At 40.9% G+C, this 24,230-nt stretch overlaps 1 protein-coding gene across 5 annotated transcripts in view; it reads right to left on the reverse strand.

Annotated features, from left to right (window-relative positions):
* The window catches only part of FYN (FYN proto-oncogene, Src family tyrosine kinase), a 209,501-nt gene extending 187,414 nt beyond the window's left edge, over positions 1–22,087 (reverse strand). For all 5 annotated transcript variants that reach the window (XM_090038119.1, XM_090038110.1, XM_090038091.1 and 2 more), the window contains exon 1: positions 21,782–22,087. The gene's annotated coding sequence lies outside the window, so the exon portion shown is untranslated. The remainder of the gene's footprint in view (positions 1–21,781) is intronic.
* Positions 22,088–24,230: the final 2,143 nt, after the last annotated feature.

Consider the following 24,230-nt stretch of genomic DNA (forward strand, 5'->3'; position numbering starts at 1 on the left):
GATACCCTGCTCAAGCAGTCTGGACCTACCCACCTGTGCTGTTCTGCCTCCAAGAGTGGGACAGGAAGCAAAAGTCAGAAGAGGGAGAGGGAGCCCATCGAACTTAGCCTCAAGTGCCATGGCAATGGCTGGAATGCTGGCCACATGGGAGCCTGCAGGCCACATGGCAACCCACAGGCCATCAATTGGATGGTCCTGTTTTAGGTCATTTAATCCATCTTTCTCCCCTCCGCTTAGTTATTCTTTCAATTCAACTTGGTTGGTCAAAGTTTAAGGATTCAGAGAGGGAGAATTTTTACTTTTCATAATACTTAGCCTGGGTTTTCCTTACTATTGCTAGGCAGTTGATTTTCAGACTATAAAACAAAGCTGTTCCCATATTTATAGACAAGACATTAAGGCTAAGTACAGACAGTCAACAAGCTTGAGGCTGAATCAATTCAATCTTCACAGGTTAGTCATAGATTGAACTGGTAAGCAAGTAAACAGACATTCTCTTTTGATTGAGGTAATGCAGACACATGCCTGCAGTGGCTCAAGCCAGAAGCTGCACTAGAGCACATATCCATGCTCCATTGGAGCAGACAGCCTGAGCCAAGGCTAGCTTGCCCACCGGGGGGTTGCGAGTTAAACTCGAATCAGGGAGGATCTGGGACAGATGTTCAATAAACCAATTTAACCAAAATCAGTTAAGTCTGATACTACATCCATCCAGGTTTATCTTAAAACCAGTTTTGGCTATTTTGAAAGCAGCTTATATACACTGAACTGCTTTGTGTTATAGATTGGAACCACTTTCTGATTGCTTATATTGGTTTGTGTGTAATTTCTGTCCCTACCCTAAGAGCATGTCTATGCCACTTCTGTTGCAAACCTAAGAGCATCGTCAAGAACCATGTTCTTCCATTTGCTTTTGCTGAACACCAGAGCCTGAAAATTAGGCAGTGTACTATTACTAAAACAAATCAAGCACTATATAACATTTATATATAAAAATTAGCCAGTTGGCATAAGCTCAGGGCAGTACTAACAGGTAAGCCTCACTAAACTGGTGACATGGCTTAATTTCTGGACATTGGGGCATGTGGGCTGGGCTTACTTTTCAGCAGTGCTTGCCACAAAAGTAGCACAGACATGATGCAAGAGAACAATGAATTCTGCATCTATTACTATGCATGTCTAATTACTTATTCACCTTTAGATTACTGAATTCATTAATTCCATGAGTTCTATCTGAAGATAAAGAACAGGATGTTCATAACTCCTATTTCTTCTTATAATAAGAATTACAAGACCCAAAAACTTTGCATCAGCCATAGAAAGGACTTTTGATATGGAGACATTTTATTCTCATGAACTCTAGGAAAAACTCTAGGAAAAAATAGTCTAGATTAAAATTAACGTAAAGGTCAGTATGTAACCAATTGAAAACCTAACATGAGTAATTTATCAACAGTTTTTGATCACACTTGAATTACATGCAAAGTGGGGGAAAGGAGTGGGTTCCAGAGGTCTCTCTCCTGAATTTAGTATTACTGAGCTGATATTTTCATTCATGCCATGTATTATGGCATGGAGACTGCACTAAATTTTTGGAGGACACAAACCTGGAGAGGGTTGCAAGCACTCTGAAGGATAGGATTAGCATTCCAAATGATCCCAGTAAATTGAAGAAATAGCCTTAAGCCAATATAATGAAATTCAAGAAGAGAGTTGCATAATAGCCGGCACCTGTGGGGGCAGGTGGAGGAGGGGAGGGCAGGAAATCAATGCACAGATAGAAAGTGGGTAAATGACTAGCTAGGCATAAGCATTACAAAAAACAAGCAAACTACCAACCAATATTTGGGGAATTTTAGCAGACCACGAACTGAACGAGTTGATGTACTGATATTGCAAAGAGTCAAAATGTCATTCTGGGATGTATTAACATGAATATCATGCAAGGCAGAGGAGGCTGTAATTCATTTAGAGGAAAAAAAGCAGAGAGAGAAAGAAAGAAGAGAGAGAAGACTGAAGGAGGATTTTCTAACAGTCTTCAAATACGTAAGAGGATGTTACGAAAAGAGTGTTATATAGTTTTCCTTTCCACACTCAATCATGAGACAAACAGCTTAATGTGCAGCAAAGGATATTTAATTTAAAAAAATAAATTAACAACGTGTTCACTATAAAACTAGTTAATCACTGGAATAGTCTGCACTGGGAATTTTACAAGCTCCCATTGCTAGGCTGACTTAGCTATATGTCAGCTAAGGTCTAGGTCAGTGGTTCTTAAACTTTTTTTTTTTCCGCAGACCACTTGAAAATTGTTGAGGGTCTCAGCAGACAACTTAATAAACTTTTTTTTGTTCTACAAATCAAAGCACACAACTAATATTTTAACATCAGTAATCTTACCTTACAAGTACAGATATTCTCAATTGTTCCACAACCTTTCTGTGGACCACCTGAATGGAGCTCGAGGACCAGTGCTGGTCCATGGACCAGTCTGAGAACCTCTGGTCTAGGTATACCAGATCCTGGCTCAAAGCAGGGGGTAGACTAGATTAATTTTGGAGCCCTACATCTCTCTACGATAATACTCGATTCTGTGCTATTCTTGGCTGCTGTTCTCAGAAGATTAAACCACTGTCTCTATACTTATCTTTCCCTAATCCAAAACACATATAGGTTTTGTAGTTGCAGACCTAACCCAAATCAGTCCCATTGATTTAAACAGATTTGTGGCTGTACTGGATTTTAGACACTGCAAAAGCAAAGTCAGACACTTGGTAGGGATGCTGGCACGCCAGAAACCAGCATGTGCCTCCAGCTCACAGCTATTTTTGAATGCTGCTGATGTCTACATTTTAAGAAAAACCAGAAAGGTTTGGATATACATGTTCCAAGTTCTACATTAAGCTGTTTTATGGAATATGCTTTTAGTGGTATGACACAGAAGCCTATTCCTATCTTGAAATAAAGTAAAATCTCTTCCTTTGCTCCATAAATGCTACTTGAAATATATTCTCCCTCCCCCAGCTCCACTCCATGGACTTACCATTTTAGTTCTGATACTACTCCTGTCCTTGCCCATCTTTCTTTCAAAGCAGCAATAAATGAGTTTCTGTTTCTGTGAAGTGCTTGTGAAGTGATCCATTTTACAGAGATTAGTAACCAATATAATTATGACTATAAAAAGTCAATACAAGTACATCAGGGCAAACCACTATTTGGACACTTCACTCAGTATAAAGAACTACTTTTTGTAGTTTTCCTTAAGATTACTGGGAACAAGTTTAAATTAAACCAAAAATAAGTGTCCACAAAGAGGTTCTTCCTAGTTTAACTTAAATATGTTTTTTTCAAATTGATGTCTTTAAACTGGTATGTTTTTCATATAGACAGGCTCAAATGAGGAAAACAAACTCCACTAAATTTTTAATCAATTTTTCAATTCCAGCAATAGGAGAGGAAGCTCAGGGTATGAGCAAACATCCATTTTAATAGCTTTAAATGAGTAGAGGGAACTGCCACTCAGAGAGATGCATGAGCTGTTGCCATAAAGGTCAGGGACAGAAGTTACACATAAACTGGTTTAAGTGATCAGAAACTTTTTTAAAGCTGTAACAGAACAGGAGCTATGTGCACATAAACCCATTTCCAAATGGCTGAAACTGATTTAAGATAAACCTGGTTGAATGTAGTATCAGATTAAACTGATTTAGGTCAAACCTGTTTATGAAACTTCTGTCCCAGACCCCTTCTGGGTTCAAGTTAGATCCCAGCATGCTTTGCAGCCCTGGGCTGGGATGTGCTGTCTGCTCCAGAGACCGGGGTTGATCCTGCCCCTCTGCTCCCTAGCTGGTGCAGTGAGGGCTGGCTGACAAGGGAGTGGGAAACCTGGCTGGGGACCGCAGCTGGGGGGGGGGGGGGGACACAGCCTCTGGCAGACTTCTCCACTGAAACAAAGGGGAGGGCCATGGGGTGGGGAATGGTGGGGGCTGAGAAATACTGCCCCCCCGCCCCCTGGCAAACCCTGGCTGGGGTCTGGGCTCTGGAGTCTTGGAGGGGCTTTCATCCCCCCTTCCCCAGCTCAGTGTACTGGCACCACTCAGTGTGCCAGCTCAGTGTGCCAGGCAAAGACCTGACACAATCATCATATGTATGTTCTGAAAATGGAGTTAATGGAACAGGAGGGACTGCTTGGGCTGGTGTGACTAAAGAAAACAGAGAACTACATTTACATTATAAAACAGTAAGAGACCAACAGACTGCACTCCTCCCATCTCTGGCAGGGACTGAGACAAGCAGTTGATAAGGGGAAGGAAAAGGGGCATAATTATCCTCAGCTGCCCCAGGCCATGGGGAAGGGGGAAGAGGCTGGAGGGACTGGGCCCTTGCAACTCTGAGCCCTGGGATCTCCACTCCAACACCTAAGACCACCTGCTGATTCCTCAGGAAGGACTTTCTGAATGCCTGGCTGTAAGCAAACACTCTGCTGTTAGGATTATGTAAGACTTATGCAAAACTTTCTTTTGTCTTGGTTTACATTTTAAGTTAGTCTAAGCTGTGTGCACTCCCACTGCAGTTTACTGTGCTGTATCTTAGCTTAGACAAAGATTTTTGGTTGTTTTGTTGTGTGCTTGAGGTTTCAAATCACTGTGTTCAACTTATGCTTGCTTCAGAGAAAGGGCTATTCTTGTTCAAGCTTTTATGAATGTAGGGCCACTACCTTTTCCCCACCCACTTACCCCCTCTTCAACCTGGCAGCCTTGAGTGGGGCCTGGCCATGAGCAGTGAGGGGGGAAAGCCTTGGAGCCTCAGTCCCTTCCCTTTGGCAATGGCTGGCAGGTTGGGGGAAGTGTGCTCTAGCATCCCTCCCCCCCCAACTCCGCGCCCACCCCACTTCTGGCTGGGGGCACTGCAGGTATGTGCATTTCCCAAATCAAAAGTGAACATTTCTCCAGTTATTTCTCAGTTTAATCTCCACAGCTTAGACTAACCTGTAAAGACTGAACTGATTCAGCCTCGGGCTTCTTGACTGTATGTACTTAGCCGTAGCAGTCGTGTCTGCATGATCTCATAGCCACTCAAGTTAGGATGTTTTAGTTAACTTCCTGAACTAACATCATTAAAGTTACTGTATCAGTACAGAATCATGCAGGTGTAAAAGCTACGTTCTAACACCTTATACTGGCATCATTTGATACGAAGCCAATCATTACATCTATCTGTAACCCCAGAGGGGTTATTTTAATTGCGAGATGGAATGTGATTCAGATACACAGTGCATAGACCAAGCTAAAGAAAGGTACTGCAGCTGCAGATGAAAAAAACCACAGAACAAACATGAAAAGCCATCGATGTGATATTTCTGATGTCCAAGTTCAGAGCCCTCTTTCAACAGGACTAATGAAAGTCTTCCTATATTAAAATGCACAGGTTGAAGCCCCAGTCTAAACCTAGAATGAAAGATTCTACACTTCCACTCTCCACTTCCAAGCTTCTCTTTCAAGGTGCCATTTGTCTTCAACCCAGAAGTCAAATGGAAACCAACAACTCTCAGTCTCAAAAAGGCCAGATAATTCACTAGGCATTCCCTTGCACCCATTCTTAGGAAAGTGGAGGGATTGCAATTAAACCTGTAGAAAATTAGAATCTTGCCTCTGGAAAGAGAAGATTGAAATCTTAACACTAGCCTAGAATATTAAAAAATGTGAAATTGAAAAGTAATATGGCACAATTCACATTTACACAAGTCAACAGGATTTTCGCCACAGATTCAGAAGGGAACCATGTAAAGCACAAAGGTAACCAATTAATATCACTCATACTGCAGTTGGCCTGTGCAACAAACTGTTGAATTGCTGGGCATATCCAAAAGGCAGACTGTTCCAAGATAAAAAGTTTTGTTACACTTCCCCCTACCTGCACAATTTGTGGAAGATTTTTATTTATTTATTCATTCATGTTTTCTCTATGCAAGCAAGAAATTAAAACAACTAACCCAGTGAAAACATATATTTAACCACATTTCCTTCTGTATTACATAGATACAATTTTTGTGAATTTCCCTGGTAGCAAGTCCTTAAAAAGAAACAAAAGAAGGATTTTCCTTTAAAAGAACTGCAAACTTGAATAATTATAGATTTTAAAAGTACTTTGTCATAACACTCACATTTATCACATATGCAAGAGGGAGAAAACAAAAAACAAAACCTTACAAACAATCCCACTTTCCTCAAAAGGGTCACACACACTATTAAGACAGTTTAACACACAAAACAGTTTTGTAGTCTGTTTCCCCTTTTGTGTTGTGGTCCTTCATACAAGAATACAACAGACAACCAGAAAATAAGAAAAAGTGTTTGTAAAAAGAAATTCACACACACAGGTGATTCAATCCCCAGTATGTATACAAAATTGAATGGATTTCCACTCGCTTCCCTTTTACTTGTTCAAATGTGTGGTTATTCTGGTTTTAAAAGTTTTGGAAATTAATGCAGAAATCTCCTGATTAAAAAAAACCAAAAAACAAAAACCCAAGACAAAAAAAATTGCTATTTGTAAAAAACGTCATTAAGGTAGTTTCCTTTTGAAATTATCATGGGAATGCCAGTGCTATAATAATCTTTGATATACAATAAAATCTCTGTTATCCAGAATGAGTGCGGAATGGGGGGTGATGGCAATCTAAAAATTAGGGTTTTTTGGCCAGACAGAGCAGGAGAGGGTGAATGGGGTGGTAGTGGCCACACGCAGAGTGGGGGAAAGAGGGACAGCGATGGCTGCACGCAGAATTGCTGCAGCACAAAGTGGTGGATGGCAGTGGTGGCTGCGGCACGCAAGCTTCCCCCGTTAAGTCCAGCTGGAAATTCCCGTCAGTAGAGTGTGCCGGTTACTAAAATGCCGGTTAACGTAGCTTTTATTGTATATATAAAAATACAATACTTTCTTCTGGTTGCCAAGAAGAGAATAAGTAGTGTTAGGCTACACAAGCACTGTTCTCATTGGAGGAGAGGCTGGGCTTAGTGGAACACCATACAGACTTCTCCATACCCACAGGGAAGAGAAGTCCATTGCCTCCCCACCTTATCTCTACCCTTTGAAGAAGATACAATACACAACTCTCATTTTTAGAACAAATTATATTTCCATTCCACAGAATTGAGGCATACTCTTAGTACTTGTTACTTAAATTATATATACAAACCAGAAATGTTAATTCATCAAATGGCAGCTGTAACTTATTTTAGAATTTTCTTCTACGTTGGTTTCTCACTTGTGTCCCCCATTTGTACAGATATTAGAAACCAGAGTCAAATCAAATATTTGGTACTTGGAGCTTGCTACAACACAGAGGAAAAATCATGAACTGACTAAAAACTTGAGACTCGATAAATCAAGTCTGCTCCAATGCACTGTAATTACAGCTTGTCAAAGTAGCCTCATTGCTCGTGTATAGGAGCCCCTCATTCTGTTTTGAAGAACAAGTCTTTAAGGATTTGTTTAAAACAAAACAAAAACAAACTAACCAGAAAACAAAACAGGAAACTCCTGTGACTGCTATTAAACCACAAAGCAGAGGACGGCTAGAAAAGTCAGATTCATTTTTAATATTTATTACTAAAGCAGGACACTTAATAACATCATATATATTATAATTGTTAAACTCTGGTCTACACAGTTGCTCTTGAATAGAAGGTGTACGTGTGTGGTGGGGGGGAAGGACATCAGTGTAAGACTGAAAATATTTTAATAATAAGAAATGCAAGATCAAAAATGGACAAAATGATTTTAAAGCTACATCTATGTCCTTTTAAATAATGTTTGGGCTGGCCACAACTGCCCTCTTGACATACAGCAATGCCCTTGACTTTATACACATTATTAAAAACAAAATGACTGAAGTAGCTAGCTCTCCATACGTTGAGTGGAAAACATGTCATATGTCTAAGATATCTAAAGCTGAAACAGGCAGAACTTAACTCTGATACCATTTGAATATCCTGGAGGTTTACTGAAAGAGATTAGAGAACATAATTATATTGTTCCATAAGGGAATATCAGTGTTTGAACTCCTGAAGTGCTACCCTGCAAAAATTAAGAAAGTTTGTGCAAAATTTACCATGGCAGATACCAAGGCACTGTGTTAAGTACCATGCACCATGTACAATTATTGTCACTTGAAACTGCATGGTCTGGCATGCTATATATTTACTGTATTTATGTACGTGTTTTTAATGTGATATTGCTATATCGGTAACACTAAACTAACTTAAATCTGTGTGATGTGGTTTGAATGCCATTTCCTCAACCAAGATCACATATTGTGTATCAGTAATCTGGCAGTACTACAAATGGATTTTGTTGTCATAAGTTTGGAAAGATTGCACTATTTGCGAATATGACTGAATAGACAGCAAGATGTTCTAAGTGGAAATAAGAACTCTTCATTTGCATGCAGATATTTTTTCTTCATTTATGTTTTAGGCTCTTTAAGGCTGTCTCTGCTATTTCACCTTTTGAGGATGCTCAGTTACTGCCCAGTGACAATACTATACAAACTAAAATCTGTTAAGTCAATAATGCCTTGAAATAAATAATTTTAATTGCAAGAGCATGCGATCTAAATAAATTTACTTTGAAGGCCAATACAACTGTGCCCGAGTTGATTTATACTTGAAGCATTGTATCAAGAAGCATTCCCTTCACTGTAACAGGATATACAGCACTAACTGCAAATGGAAGATGCACGTGTTATTAGAACTAAGGTCTCACAACTGCAGATTCTTGCCATCTTAGGGTCACAACTTTGGACAGCTGTTAGGGATTTACAACTTTAAGATCATCGTGGTCATCTTTCTCCTGGGGGATGGATAGGTTAAAGAAACTCCTATGATTTTTCTTTAAACTTCAAGCAAAACTTCTACCATCCCCCACAACATGCTACTACAAACTAGTTATATGTTCTATGTTATAAGTGTTTTTTAATAAAGTATTCATATTAACATATTTTAGGACACTACAAATTGAGCATTAATTGAACTAGCTTCTTTTTTTTCAGCTTCTTTCACATTTTACTTTCTGATGCAAGGAACTAAGGACATATCTACATAGCACTTTTAGTGCTGTGCTGAGATAGTCACCCTAACTGAATGAGCTAGATCAGGTACTGGAAGCAATAATATGCAGTTGCATTAGCATGGTGTTCCAGAAAGCAAATCAGCCTCATATTGTGCAATCTTGACGCATCGAAAGTTGGTTTTGTCCTCTGCCTGGGAGTAAGATGTAGGACTAACATAAGTAAAAGGTAAAGCCTATGATCCTGCCCCTATGTTCTAGATAAAACACATCATTTTCCCTTTTGAGATGGAGAGAGAGAGACAACCATTCCGGTGCATGTCATCAGCTATTAGAGAATTTAGACTAACTTTAATAAGCTTTAGCTTACATGGCAAGTCATTAGGAACCGACCACAAATGCATGATTCAGCTAACTTGCTTGACATTTCCATGAAACTGATTATATAGCTAAAATAGAACAAATTCTTATGCTTGAAAAAAACAAAACAAAACCATCCTCTTACAGTGGTCTGAATTAGTGCTCACTGAGATCATCACAAAATGATCTTCATAAGTGTATTCTCTACACTAATCATGCAACCATAAGCATAAGTAGTACAAGACTAGGACTCCACACTGCCATTCTCAACACACAATCTAAGGACATGACTGAGAGAGAAATCAAAGGCTGCTTGCAGACATTAAAACAAACAAACAATCCCAAAATGATGTTTTACTTCAAACTCAGTACAGCCCCATGCACGCCCAGAAGAGGCAGCACTTTAGTTGGACCCAGCTTGCACAACATCCATATAGATCAGGAGTTTTAGTGGGGCTTTTTTAGTGTGTTTATCTAATAGCTGATTGAATCAACTTTAGCTAAAAGCACCAAAAGGCCCTGCTGAAGTGCCTGATTTACACAAATGCTGCAAAGCTGGGTCAAAGTAACGAGCTGCTGCTTCCAGTAAAGTGCGTTTTCGGTTGTTTGGTTTTTTTTTTAAATGTCTGCAAGCAGCCAAATACAGCTTTTTATATTTTGCATACAAGCAAGGCTTGGTCACTTTATCTTTGAAATACCACATAAAAACATAAACCAATCTATTTAAAAAAAACCCAACAACAACAACAAAAACAAATGCACACCCCCCCTCCACATCCCCTCTCCCCCCAAGAAAAACAACCAAAGAAGCCCATAACATATCGATGCCACAGGGGCAACAGTAACAATAGTTTGAGTGATGAGTTACTTACAAACTCAAGCACATGAGAAAAAATGACAAGGCACTGATTTCCTGACCCTCCCTTAGGCTGTAATTGGTTTTGTTCAGTTTGGCATTTCTATTTGGATGTTAGGACTAGAAATTCTGCTCCAGTTTTTAACATGCCAGCAATGTTATTGGTGAGCGAGTAACGCTGGCAAGGCTGATGCTAGTCCTCTAGCTCTCCTTGCACACACAATGTAAGCACTGAATTTGTAAAAAAAAAGAAAAATTCTTCTTGCATAAGACCTCTCCTGATGACTCTCTTCTCAGTCAGACTTTTTATTTAGCTGCCTTTACCAGAAAGGGTAAACTCCCTAACTACAGGTAGATGGAAAAAAAAAAAAAAAAAGTTATCCATGCTGCCTGTTTATGGAAAGAACAGTACCTTTTGGCCAGGTACAGACATTACACTTTTACTGGTATAAGTGATTGGAAGCTGATCTATACCCAGAACAGAACAGAAGCTCGGCCCACAAAACTGGTCTATATCTGTAACAGAAGTTCAGCACACAACCTAGCTTTAAAATGGCAGAACCCAGTCCAAAATGTGGTCTTCTCACCAGAAAGTGAACGTGTGTTCTGTTCACTACCGATCTAAGCTACAGCACTTACAAAAAACCACGTAACTTAGACTGAATCTACCTTGGGCTTTTTGAATGTCTGTACCTAGCCATAAAGCCTGAGAATTAAATCAGCCTCTTGAACTTGGCAAAGTCTATTTATTGGCCTTATGACTTGCCAACCAATTATGCTTATAGGATCACTAAAATTTTCTAGAAGCGTGGTTACAACTGTAATAACATGGACCATGTTAAGTGTATACATTTGACTGAGCTCTCTTTTTTGGTAGCTGAGACCTTTTAAATCCATGAAAGCGGAAAGTTTAGTATTGTTTAATGTCTAATTTCCACTCTCACCACTGTTCCTAGGTATTTTGCCTATACGAATGCAAAAAAAAAAAAAAAAAAAAATCACTACTTGAACACACCTGCAATACTTAGAAGGATTTCAGGCAAAAAGACTATTAGTCTTAACTTGGAATCTTGTTTCCAAAAATAAGATCAAATACTTAACATTATTTAAAAGTTGTTTATGTTTACAGTTTCATTTCTTCTCAGTTAGAAGACAGAAATGCATAGGTGACAAAGATATAATGAATGAATAACTGAGGTGGATGTGCCACAGTATTTGAAAGGAATTTAGAGTGTTTACTTCAATGTCAATAGTTCATATATTGCCAGTGGTAGTGCCTGAAAGTTGTTTCTATTTGTTGGATCTCTGGCTTCCAAAGTCAAGTAAGCTTGGGACTTTGAGCAGTTTCCACAAAAACTGTCATTCTTTGTCGCAGCAGGAAGGGTTGTACCAGATAAGACTGAGGTGGCCCTTCCACTTTATACGAGAGAGAATCTTTCATGTGCCTATATACAACAAAAAAAGTTTTTGAATGAAGTTTTACCAATTTGTATGTTCCAATGTTTTGCAGTAAAACCAAATTCAACCAAACACATTAGTAAAGTAACACACAGCAGCAAATCTGCATGTATTCAATTCAAAATTCGGCATTCTTTATGTAGCAATAGGGAGGGGTCTGGCTGTTTAGATATTTTTTTTAATACTTAACACAGACTACACCACATTGTTCTGTTAAATCAGCCTCTACCCAACCCAGAAAAAGAACTGATAGAAACAAAAAGTGTACACTCTACTTATAGATAGGAATGCCCTTTGATCAGGCCCATGATAGCCTTAACTTTCATATTTGCAGCATTTTTGTGCAGTTCTTAATTGTAGTGCTTTTATAATACATTTGATTCTGAGTCCTTTCACTGGTTATTTCATTCTCCTGTGGGATTTTTTTGTAAGAAAACAACAGCAGTTCAAAGACTTTATTTTCAGTTATCAACTGATAATCAGGGAAAAAGCTGTTTTTCCTAAAACCAAGGCAGGGAATATGGGGCCCTCAATTATATATGCAAGCTTGACTCATCATCGCAACAACAGCATTTGCTCACAACTCTGACTCCCAACTTCAGCAAGGTTCTACAAGAAGAGAGATTCTCAATGATTTTTCACCTGAGTATCTGAGTATTTTTCACACGATAGAGTTTATAGAGACTTGAATAAACTGTGGCGTATAGGAATGCTTCTTCAAGAAGATCTTATTACTTGTTACTGTATATCACCGATGCAGTTTGCAAAAAAATATATAAACTACCATAGCTCTGTAAGTTGGGGAGATGGAGGAACTGAGATAAGCTAAAAGTTATTTAGGACAAAAAGGGTGCATCCAAATGAGTGTGTACATGTGCTTTGTGGCACCTCGACACATTTTGGAGATGTCGCAAACCGCATGCGGCACACACGCAACCATTTGCTGCACTGCAAATTTGCAGTGCGGTGCCCAAGCTTGATACTAGGAGATCCCAATATAACACCCCCAAAAAAAAAACTTCCGCAGAAAAAGCAGTAGGGCGCATGCTTCAGAAACATGTATTGGAGCAGCTGGACGCTAGGTCCTCCAGGAAGATGCTCTGGCTGCTGGCCAGAGCACCTCCACTGCTTTAGGGGTCCCCCAGCTCCTCCAGCACACTGGGAGCTGGGAGGAGTCGTGACATGGAAGTTTCCGTGAAGCGGGGCATTTTTCCTCACAGCAAACCCCACATGCAGGGGTGTGCACAGTGGCAAAAAGCAGCAGCACAAATGTTGCTTCAGGAAACATGCCCCTGCATGTGTGGATGTGCTCGAATTCTCCACTCTCCCATTCTAACCAGGAGATAGCAATACATTCCCACTCCCTATGAGAAAGGGAACTAGTTTTAGAATATTAGATCTACTAAAAGAAGAGAATAACAGAGTGGGGCAGGGAGTATGTACAAATAAACTGAGACATACAAAATGTCATTAAACTATTCAAAACCAAACAAAAATATGTATTTATAAGAAATAATTCCCTTATTAGCTAGGGCCTTCATTCCTAGTCTTATGTTATTCTTGCAAAAGTGGTTATACCAACCCATTGCTTCTTAAATGAAGCTACACTACATATAAAGAAAACCCCAGCATTAGTTACAAAACAAATATTCTTCCTCTTGTGATAGAGCTACCATCTCCCCTATCATCATCTGCCCTACTCCCCAAGGGCAAAAACAGCAAATTACAATAAGTAACACTGATACTGGGGGCGGGGAGGAAGCGGTCAGAACTCATCTTTTTGTCTTCTGCTAAACTGTAACAAAATGACCTGGGGAAGAGAACAATGCATAGGGAATTAATTAGTCAAAAGAACAGAGTAAGTCTGGGGGGAATCAGCATGAATGAAAACACAGACTAAAATACTGACAAGCTCTACTGTGTTTTAGTCTGTTATTGGTATGTCATGAGTCACCGGATGATGGCTGATAAATATACTAAACAAGGGCTGATATTGACCTAATTTGTTAGATATAAAGTTTCAAAGCAACATTCCTTCGAAAGATGAATCTTGATAAAAAGACAGGATGCTACATGGAAATGTCAGAATATCAGCACACATTTAAAACAGTGTTAATTTATTCTTTCTTTTTAATAAGAAAATTAAGAATGACATAGGATGGTTGCAGCAGCCTTAGGTTTTAAAGAGCACAGTCTCTAGGACTTTATACAACATTCTCCAACACAACGCCAAAAGCCACAACATCAGCACTATCAAAGTTATCAATAACAACAGCTTCTGGTAGCTAGACAGGATGGTCTCATTTCTAAGAGTGCAAAGACACAGCACTCCTTTTTTCCCCTTGCAAACTGACTGTATCTTTGAGCAAAAATAACTCTACTGACCCATTAAAAGTTCTCAGATTGTAAACCCCTCAGTAAGGGGAGGCAGGGGAGAGTGGAAGGGGAGAAGAGGGCTAAAATGCCAAACACATCACAAAAAATTGTTAGCTGATACACATCTACTGACCTGACCTTGAATAAGGTATTTTATTCCCTGCCCCCCAAGTCCCCCTCCCAATATGCTCCCTATATGGCTAGTGGATTAAGAGAACATTGCAAGCCTGATTTAGGGAACTTCTTAAGAGACAGAGACTGCTGTGCAAACTCAGTCATTAGTAGTACCTGTGAGGCTAATACAGAGTTAGCGTTCTTCCTTTATCTTCACTAAGAATCCAGAAAGCATGGATGTCGGCAACTAAAAATATTGCATAATGCAATTTAATCTCTGAGGCTACTCTGTGGCTGAAAAAAAATAAAATTGAAAAAAAAAAAATAGTCAGACCTCATTCACATAGACTAAAGGGAAAAGCAAGGTATTTATAAACTGCATTATCATCTGGACAATAGCATCATGATTAGCTATTAAAAGCTCATCATGTTTTACTGGCATGAGTTTGGAATGACTGGCTTATTCACAAGTTATAGCTCTGTGTGAAATCTGCAACTTAAAGAAATGGTCTGGGATAAAACAATGACTTTTTTTTTTTTTAAAAGGAATGCAGTTCAGACACAAGCAGTAAATGTCATCCCATTATTCAGAGCCTTGACCAACACTTACAGTTCAAGCTCACTATTGGTATATTGGTAGACAAGGTTCTTTGGGTAAACTTGGTATCTTTTATTAGACCAACTCAGGTAGTTGGAAAAATTCTTCTTTGCAAGCTTTTGGGTATAAATACCCTTTGTCAGGCTGAGGAAGCATCTGAAGTTCATGTGCTCTTCCTGTATTAAATTAATAGTAAAGAAGCCAGAGGTTGGTATTTTTGAGTTCAAATTCATCGACTCCATGGAACTGCACACATTTAAGTTAGCTCTAAGTACAGCTCAAAACTGGAGCCAGAATAATGAAAATAATTACATTTTGTTGTTCTAACACAGGGATGAGGCAAGACGTATTTGTCTTTCTTTTCAAAACAATAAAATGATAGCCTCTAGGGTGTATAAACCCTGCTGATTTTGGTTTTTTACAGAAACAGAAGCTGCAACCAAAGAAGGGGCAAAATCTACATAATAAACCTAAAGAAAAGCGGATCTCTGAATCCCACGGAAGAAGTTCTGGAAGTAATTTCTGCCATAAAACTAGAAGAGATTGAGAGGTCTTTCTGTGATGCAACTATTACTTCTGCATTGTCTTTGCACATTATTTTTTTTCTTGTTGCTTCTTTTTTTAGTTGTTTGGGATTGATTCACTGGAGGTAGGTGGGACAAAAAGTATTGTTTGGCTTATTAACAATTAGAAAGTTATTTTGTTTCAATACAAAACAAGCTTTTTTGGCAAATGGAACATTCAAAAATATATTTTGAATCAATCAAGTGGTTTAAGTTTTGCCCTGCTTATTTTTGAACAATTATTTCTTAATTAAAAGGAAATAAAAGTAATTACAAACTGAAAATAATTATAAGGGGTCAAATTAACCTTTTCATATTTATCAATATTTGCCTCCTCCAACCACAAAAACCAACCATAATGGAGGAACTGACATGTGTTTGTCAAACATTCTGGAAACCCCTTTTTTTGGCTAATAGTTTTGTGCAAATAGATATGTCCAGCTGCCTGTTTAACTCAGTTCTTTTCTACCCCTCTCTTCTGCTGCTGCTTTCATCCTTTTGCTTTTGTTTTAGCATCTCTCCTGCTCCTTTTTATGTCATACTGTTGCATCTACTCTAAGCTTTAAAAGAAATTTCAGAACACTTCATTACAAGCAGTATAATTTAGTCATGCAAGACAGTATTTACTAACTGGCTTCCTGAAAACCCATTTTAGAACTGACATGTTGTTAATAAAATAAAGCATAAGATCTACAATTTCAGATTAACAGAAATTGGTGATACCCTTTTCACAACAAAGGTTTTAGGTTTGTACTACTTTTTAGTGCTCAGAGTCCTGCGTGCCACCGTTTCTTTGATACAGTCCTATAAAGTTCTCCCCCTTACCATCCTCATTTAGAGCCATGACGCCATTTGTTCCATGGACTGTGAAATAAGCCATTGTCAGAGTGCAGTAGCTAATGCTTCTATGTGGATTTCTGCCTGGGTATCACTGCCAACCCCATTTACACTTGCTCCTTAAAAGAGCATGAGCATGGATGTAGATTTTTCTGGGCTCAATATGGACATATCCCACCAACTCAAATCCAATTTTTCTGTTACTCTGGGGGATTCTGATGTTACATGCTATCCTTTACACCTCAAAAATGCAAAATACACAGTGCATTATTACAGTGGAGCACAGTAGGAAGTTGTTACTAACACACCTTATTTACTCTCCAATTAGTCTTTTTTTGTCTGTTTGTTTGCTCACTCACTTCCTAGAGCTATATAATATTTTTAAGGTATTAAAATAGGTTTCAGAATATAAGGCTTGCCGGAGTGATAACTGCTCTTGATTTGAATAAAGCAGTGTTGCATAGAAATCTTGGGACCAATTCCAACCTCATCTTTAGTCATCCTGCTTCCTGTGCCATAGCTGAGATAAGCAGAGACATTCAAGATGGAGCTCCTTCCATTGAGTAATATTTGGCTTTGACTTTTCATTCACGAAGAATTTTGATATCTTAATTTTAAATTGGAGCAAATTTTGCCAAAGCAAAAGAACCTTCACATAGTGGAAAGGTCACTCTCAGGCCGGGAAGATGGGGATACTTTTCTTTTGCTACCACTTTCTGCTGTATATTGTTAAAGATGTTCCTTGTTTTACATTTATAGCTACGGTGCTGTGTGCATATGCTTACTTTTAGACAAGCATTTCTACTGAAGTCAATGAGACTGCTGCCATGAGCAGAAACAAAGTACGATACATAGGTAAGCAAATAAGAATCAGGTCCTATATCTGGTATGGCATCAAGAACAATTTATTATTTTCTTATAAATTTAAAGTAAAATAATGACCTTTTCCAGATGTATCAAGTACCTCCCACTGACCTCAGTTGGAGCTGCAAGTCTTCAGTCTCTGAAAGATCGGGGTAACAGCTAGACCCTCAAAAGGACTTAGGTATGCAATTCTGAAATTGCAGACCTCAAGACTCTGATTCAGCTGTCACCTAAACCCAAAACCTGCAGACAAGTAAGTGTTTAATGTCAAAAGTCCCCCAGATGCTTTAGTTCTGCTTCTGGGCATGCCCACAAGCAGAACTAGCTTTGACACTGCTGAGCAGCTTGTCATGTTTCATGCCTAGTCCACATAAGGGTCCAAAAATTAAGGGTTTTTCTGCATGTGATGTTTGAGGGCCATATGTTAGGTATGTTTGATTGAAAGAGGCGGTGCTGCCATCCCATTTCCCTTTATCTAGTGGACAGAGCACTCACACATGATACGAGGCACCACAGGTCAGTGTTCCACTTTGCCTGGTGAGAATCAAACCTACATTTTGTTCCAGGAATTTCCAACCACCAGGTTATAGACTATTCTGGGATAGGAATAAATCTCTTAATCTGCCTTCTCCCCCATTTAATTTGTTCCACTTGCACCCAATAATCAGATACATTAGACCTATTATATCCCAGTGATCATTTAATATAAACGTACTTAACTACTCACAGAGGAGGTCTTGAAACCTAGTTAACAGCTGTAACCACAAAGGTAGAGTCATACACATTTGAATCCCAAAGTGAATTTCAATCCCTCCAAGCAAGGACAGACTGAACTGATGCCTTCCCTGTGCTGGGTGAGGGTAGCCATGGAGCTGTTTGGATGAAAGAGGGGCAGCACTAATACTCCTTCCTTCTTGAAAATGCTGGCAGCCATTGAATTATATGTGGATACTACTATGTTAAGTGTCTGAGAATCCTTATTGAGGTTGTCCCCCAAAGAAAAGATGGGCTGAGAAACACCTAGTTTATGGAACTTGATTTGTGATGCGTCATTTAGGAGAGGAAGCGCTCACCCTGTAAAGACTACGGCACTTTGGAGCAGGTAGCAGCTGAACTTCAGGCACTCGCAAAACTTGAATGTTGAAAAATTGAGACATCTCTAAAGCCTGGAAGCCTCCATGGATGGGTAGCAGTTTAGCTGCCATTTTCAAGACTGTAATGTTGTCTTCATATGCCTAAAGCCCAAATCCACAAAAGTATTTTTAGATGCCTAATTCCTATTTTAAATACCTGTTTGGATCTGGGTCTAGGCACTGAACTCCAGAAGAAGGCTCAAGGCTGCAATTCCTGAGTGGGGTAAGACACCCAAGTCCCAAGGATTTAAGAAATACTGCTGAGACAGAAATATCCTATTGGTTAGGTTAGAAAGGCTGCATTGCTGGTTAGTGTGAATGCCATTCTCTGCGAGACTAGTTTCCTATATAGTGTAAGGAAAGAAAGGCACCAGATGCAGGGCTATGAATGCCACAGGTGTTGGAAGACACCTGAAAGTAATGTGTCAACACTCTCAGCTATGCAACATCCAAGTCCCTTTGTTTCTTTATCCCTGAACATACTGCTGTCTTCCAGTATCTGCAAAGTCTGCAGTCCTTTGCTCACAGAAGTAGCCTTTACTTGCCATACTTCACCGAGACAACTTGGACAAATAAATGGCAGGTTCAAGCCCTATTTCTGTAGCAGCAGGTAAAGAGACCACACTGACTGTAAACACTAAGATGAAGACTTGATATACAACAAATCAAATGTTTTTCATGACACAAGATCAGCTCATTTAGCTTGCTCAATTTTGAACGTGATATGGTACTTGCATGGGACTTTACAGACAAGTTTGATTCAAATATTAACGTGAGAGAAAAAAAAAAAAGAACAATGTTTTTCTCCCTAATGTATAGTGTAACAACACAGCAAAGATGGCAAGGACTGTATACTGAATAAAGAAGTAAGCCTTTTTACATGCAAGAACTAAAAATACACCATTGTAATACGATGCATGCATATCACTAAATCATCATGGAGGCACTGGGCAGTTTTAACTTGTCTAACCACATTTTTATTAAACCATAAATCCAGTGCAGATCATATCATGCCTGAATTGCTACATTCATTCTAATCTGGTCCACAGAAACACTGGCCCCAAAGGTCCGTTACACACTATACACTACCCATGCATGCAATACTATACTCCACCCATGCATATTTGGATAACATCACTCAAACAGTTTATATGATGTAATGTTTCAGTTACAACACAATAAGACCATTCAGATCACAGAAACCTCAGCCTATTTATTCTCTTGAACTAAATTATATTTGTTAATTGCTTGTAATCATTAAACATACTTAGAATCATCATCAATGAGGCTTACTTTCAGTTTTCAGTACTCTCTTCACAGACAGCTCTAACATTTTTTTGCAAGAATCCTCTCCACTTAATAAGGACCACTATTCAACCAATTTAAAAACTTTCCAATGAACTGGTGTTAAAGATTTATAATTAAGCAATGTCCCACACTTTATGTATTCCATCAGAAGATAACACAGCATGACTTGAATGATGTGTCCAGAGCTTAAGGTGCATGATAATGTCAAAGTCAGTTATCTTAAAGTAAACTCCTTAATAAAAGCAATTTTGACTATTGAGGTGGGGTGGGGGGAAAAAGGGGAAATTCCCTGTTACTGAGATGAAATGAAAAGTGTTGGCTCACTTCAGTTCTATGTAGCACTTAAAAAAAAAAATCAATGGACTCAATGGATTTACAAGAAGCCCCCTAAAATATGAGTACTTCAATAAGCTGGTCATATAAGTTCACAGCTGAATATGAGTAAAATAAGGTTAATCCACATTATAATTTAAATGCATCCATTAAGCCATGTTACTTTTTACAGTCACCATTTCTACAAAAAGTGCTAAAACTGAGTGCATCACATTTCCAGCATGACTTCATTAAAAGGCCTCTTCCTGAAAGTTAAAAATATATAACATTGCAATATATACAGGCATCCATTAGGATCAACCAAATTTTCTGAAAATGTACATCAGTTATTAAAATGATTATATATTCTTCTTAATATACTGGTTCTACGTTGAAAACATCCACTTAATGATAACCACTCCTGACTGTTGTTCTTAAAACTTTGTTACTGTCACAACAGACTTTCCCCTCCTCCTTTTACTTTGTTCATTTAACAGAACTTTGTGTAGTCATTTTCCTGTTTGTGTGGGTCTGTCACAGCAGAGGAATGAACAAATCTATTTAAAACATTCAGAAAATGTGACTGTAAAACCATGAAACTCATCAGGGGAACTCAGTGGTGGGTGTAACACTGGAAACTAATTTCAGTTCATTATTCTAATTCTCGGGATTTCCAGCTGACAGTGTCCCTTTAACTTTCTATTTTTTATCCAGGGGAGCATAAAAAACCCCAAAACAACCAAAACCCCAAACAAAACCACTTCTGCTTGTTTGCATGTTTGCAGAAGATCTTTACCTGTTCTCAGCTCTAACCAGGGTATAGTGGTGAAAAGCAATATTTGGAAAAAAAATAGAAAAAGGAAGGAAGGAAAGAAAGAGACTGGAAATGCTTACAGCTGCTTGGCTGGTGGGAGAAAGGATGTGGGAGTTAAAGGAGGCTTCATACAAGCAGGAAAATGACAAGGTTTCCAAAAACATTCTCAGTACTCTGCGTGCATCTCTTGCAAGTCTGTTCTGTTCCCACTTTGCTGCTAATCATTTTAAGAATTAGTGTATGAGAATGATTGATTAAAAGCTGCAGTGGGTAGCCTTGAACTCCACCAAAACCTTCCCCTCTAGCTTCAGCCTTGTGTCACTCTCCCCCCTTCTCTCCATCACTGCCGAATGGACCAGGCTATTATGTTCTCATTTTAGAAGCGAAATCTTTTTTGCTCAAGGGGAAAAGGGGGAGGGGGGCGGCGAGGGAGAGAAATCCACATGGAGCAGCGCTAAGGCAAGTTCTCCAGGTACCAGAAACCGGCCTGAACATTATTAAAGGAGAGCTTGGCTACATCCCCCGCTGTGGCTCTGCAGCCACTGGCACCCATGGGGTGGGAGGCATTTGGGTGTCTTAGGGAAGGGATTGAGAGCAGATCCGGGGGGAGGGGGGGTGAAAAGGAAAACTATAGACCACAGCGAAAGGGTACCAAAAAATGTACTTGTAACCCCCCCCGGCAAAAAAAAAACCAAAAAAAAAAAAACCCAAGCATCAAACCTCTTTCTGAAATTGGACCACCCTCTTGGGTATTACGTGAGGCTCTTGTTTCTGCCTTGAAAAGGCCCCTTTGTCACACACACGCGCGTGATGGGGGGGGTGGTAAATTTGATTTCCCCCCCTCCTTTTTGGCAGCTCCACGGCAGCGCAGCCCAGCCCCCAGTGCTCTCCCTAGCTCAGTGATCACAAGCCCCAGGCACAGAGCTGGGGGAGCAGAAAGCAGGGCCAACCCCCCTCCCCGCTGGCCCAGGCCGCGCGTGCCGGGGCCGGGCTATGGGCGCCCATCACTGATCCAGCGATGACATCATAGCGCCTATGGAGCGAGTCCCCGAGCAGCCGCCGGCCGGCCGGGCGTCCCCCGCGCCGCACACAAAGGACGCGCGCGCCGCCCGCCCCTACCTCGGCGCCGCGACCCCGGCTCACAGCATCCTCCGCCCGCGCAGCTCCGGGTCCGCACCGCTCGGAGCAAGGGCGCCCGGCCCGGGCGGCCCAGCACAGCACAGCGGCGGCGATGCAGCGCTCCGCCGCGGGCGAGGGGGCGGGCGAGGCGGGCACGGGCTGTCCCCGCTCTTTGCCGCCGCCTCCGCCTCCTACTCCCGCCCGGGCTCAGGCGCTGGGGGCTGCTGACAGCTGGCGCGACCGCAGCATCGCCCGGGCCCCGCGCCGCCTTCGCCTCCGCCCCGAGCTCCCGCGGGGGGGGGGGGGGCTGGAGGACTGGCGGGGGGAGACTGGCAGCCCCGGCCGGCCTATGGCGAGTGGCCGCCGAGAGGAGCTGGGGGGGCTGCAGCCCTCATTGGCAGGCGGCGGCGGGGGGAGGAGCGCGGCTGGCGGCCCAGGCGCGGCCCCCGGGCGGGGGGCGTGCGTGTGTGTATGTGCGCGCGCTTGTGCTCTCTCCTCTCCCCGAGGATGGGGACACAGAGCAAAATTCACCCAGGGCTGTCACCTCCCGCCCCCCCCCCTTTCACCTCCCACAGGGCTTGGTTGGGTTGTGAGGTGGTCGGGTCCCCTGTCCAGCCCCAGGGACCGGCTGCAGTTGTTTCTGCATGCCTCGGGCAGGCGCCCAGACTGCCAGGCTGGGACTGATTCCTTAAAGCTCCGGCTCCCGGAGTCCTGTGATTGTCACGGGCAGACAAAGCTCTTTGGGGAGAGGCACTATCTTTTGTTGGACCCAGGTAGTTGGAAAAATTGTTCTTTGTGAGCTTTCAGGTACAAACACCCTTCTTCAGATGTATGGCAAGTATGATGCCCCCTATTTCCAAAACAGGATGATCATAGAAAATCCAGGCCGGAAGGTCATCTAGTCCAGGGGTAGGCAACCCCCAGCATGGGTGCCAGAGTTTGGCATTCAAAGGCATTTTGCTTGGCATACAGGCCTCTGGGTGAATGGCGGGAAAGGGCTGGGGCTACACAGCAACAGCAAGGATTGGGGCTTGTGGCTTTCCTGTCATCCACCCCAGTACACCAACATCTTATAAGTTGAAGTTGTGGGTGTTTTCAGCACTCTGCTTCTGCCACTTGCCACCCCCCAGCCCCACACGGGCTGATATGGCCTGGGCCCTGCACACCCCTAGGGACAGCTCTGCCCGTCCCTGTGCTTAACTGGGAGAATGGCCCTGGAGATGCTTGTGAGCTCTCTCTAACTAGATTTCGTGATTGTAGTGGAAAATTTGAAAACATGAGCCAAGGGTACCTAAAAGCTAAAAATCAGAACAAAATGTCACAGAAGATGGGTTTTGTTCTTTTTAATGTTAAACATTTTGGTGTCAGCAATCCCAGGTTGTACAAGAACAGGTTCACCAGAAAATATACACAATCCTCACCAAGGCTGCTTTAAAGCCATTTTTGGATCAGTTTTAAGTAAATGGTCACCAGAAAATACACACCAGTCCCCACCAAGGCCATTTTAAAACCATTCTTGGATTGGTTTTAAGTATCATTAAGGACTTCAAAGCACATTTCAGAGGTAGCTATTATTAGGCTGGAAGCACTTTTAGGCAGCCTGTGTGAGCCTACACTGATGGCCAGACAGTCCCTACCATAATGGAGCTACAGTCCTAACTGTACGTTCTAGATGGTACTGTGGTATAAGGAAGCATACAAAAACTTAGTAACTGAGTCAGGATACAGTCCATCAAATATGGAAGCAACCAATGAAGGAAAAGCTCCTGTGCTCTTTGTTATTTCTTCACTGCCTCCAATACACCGGTGTGCTCCATAAGGTTTTCACAGTCATCTCCAGCACGTAGAGAAAGGTAATATACATCCTGACTTCAAACTCTAAAACGAGACGGTGACCTGAGATGCTCCTGTTCTAACAGTTTTGCACATCCAACTGTTGCACGTTTCATACATTTTGGAAGTTATTTTGATTTAACATCACTGGGGTCACCGCTGAGGTTTTGTGATAGACTCCAAGAAAGAAACAGGAGAGACACATAAAATATAGACACAGAGAAAAACAAAAATAAGCGATAAGATCTGGTGGAATCATTTGTTTAAACTTCTATATGAAAAATGATAATGAAAGTTACACCCGCTAAATCTCTCATCTTGCGTTTTTTATATTTAACCCAATGAAGCATTTGATCTTGATGATTTATGATTTCTTGATGGAATTATAGCTTAACAAATTTAAATGGGGACATTTCCTCTTAGGCTGCCTACAGCAGTCTGATTACAACAAGAAAAGGAGTGCTTTGTCTGCCTGATTTTCTGTATAGATGGTTTTTGTTTGATCATTTTACTCCAGGGCTTTGAAGAGTGCATGCAGTCACTTCACACAGGGGACTGTTCCTGAAGCCAATGGGAATTCTCAATGCTGAACAGTGGTGGCTACGCTGAACCCAAA

Source organism: Crocodylus siamensis, chromosome 1, assembly GCF_052110815.1.
Source record: "Crocodylus siamensis isolate JL-2025a chromosome 1, ASM5211081v1, whole genome shotgun sequence".
Classification (NCBI taxonomy): Eukaryota; Metazoa; Chordata; order Crocodylia; family Crocodylidae; genus Crocodylus; species Crocodylus siamensis.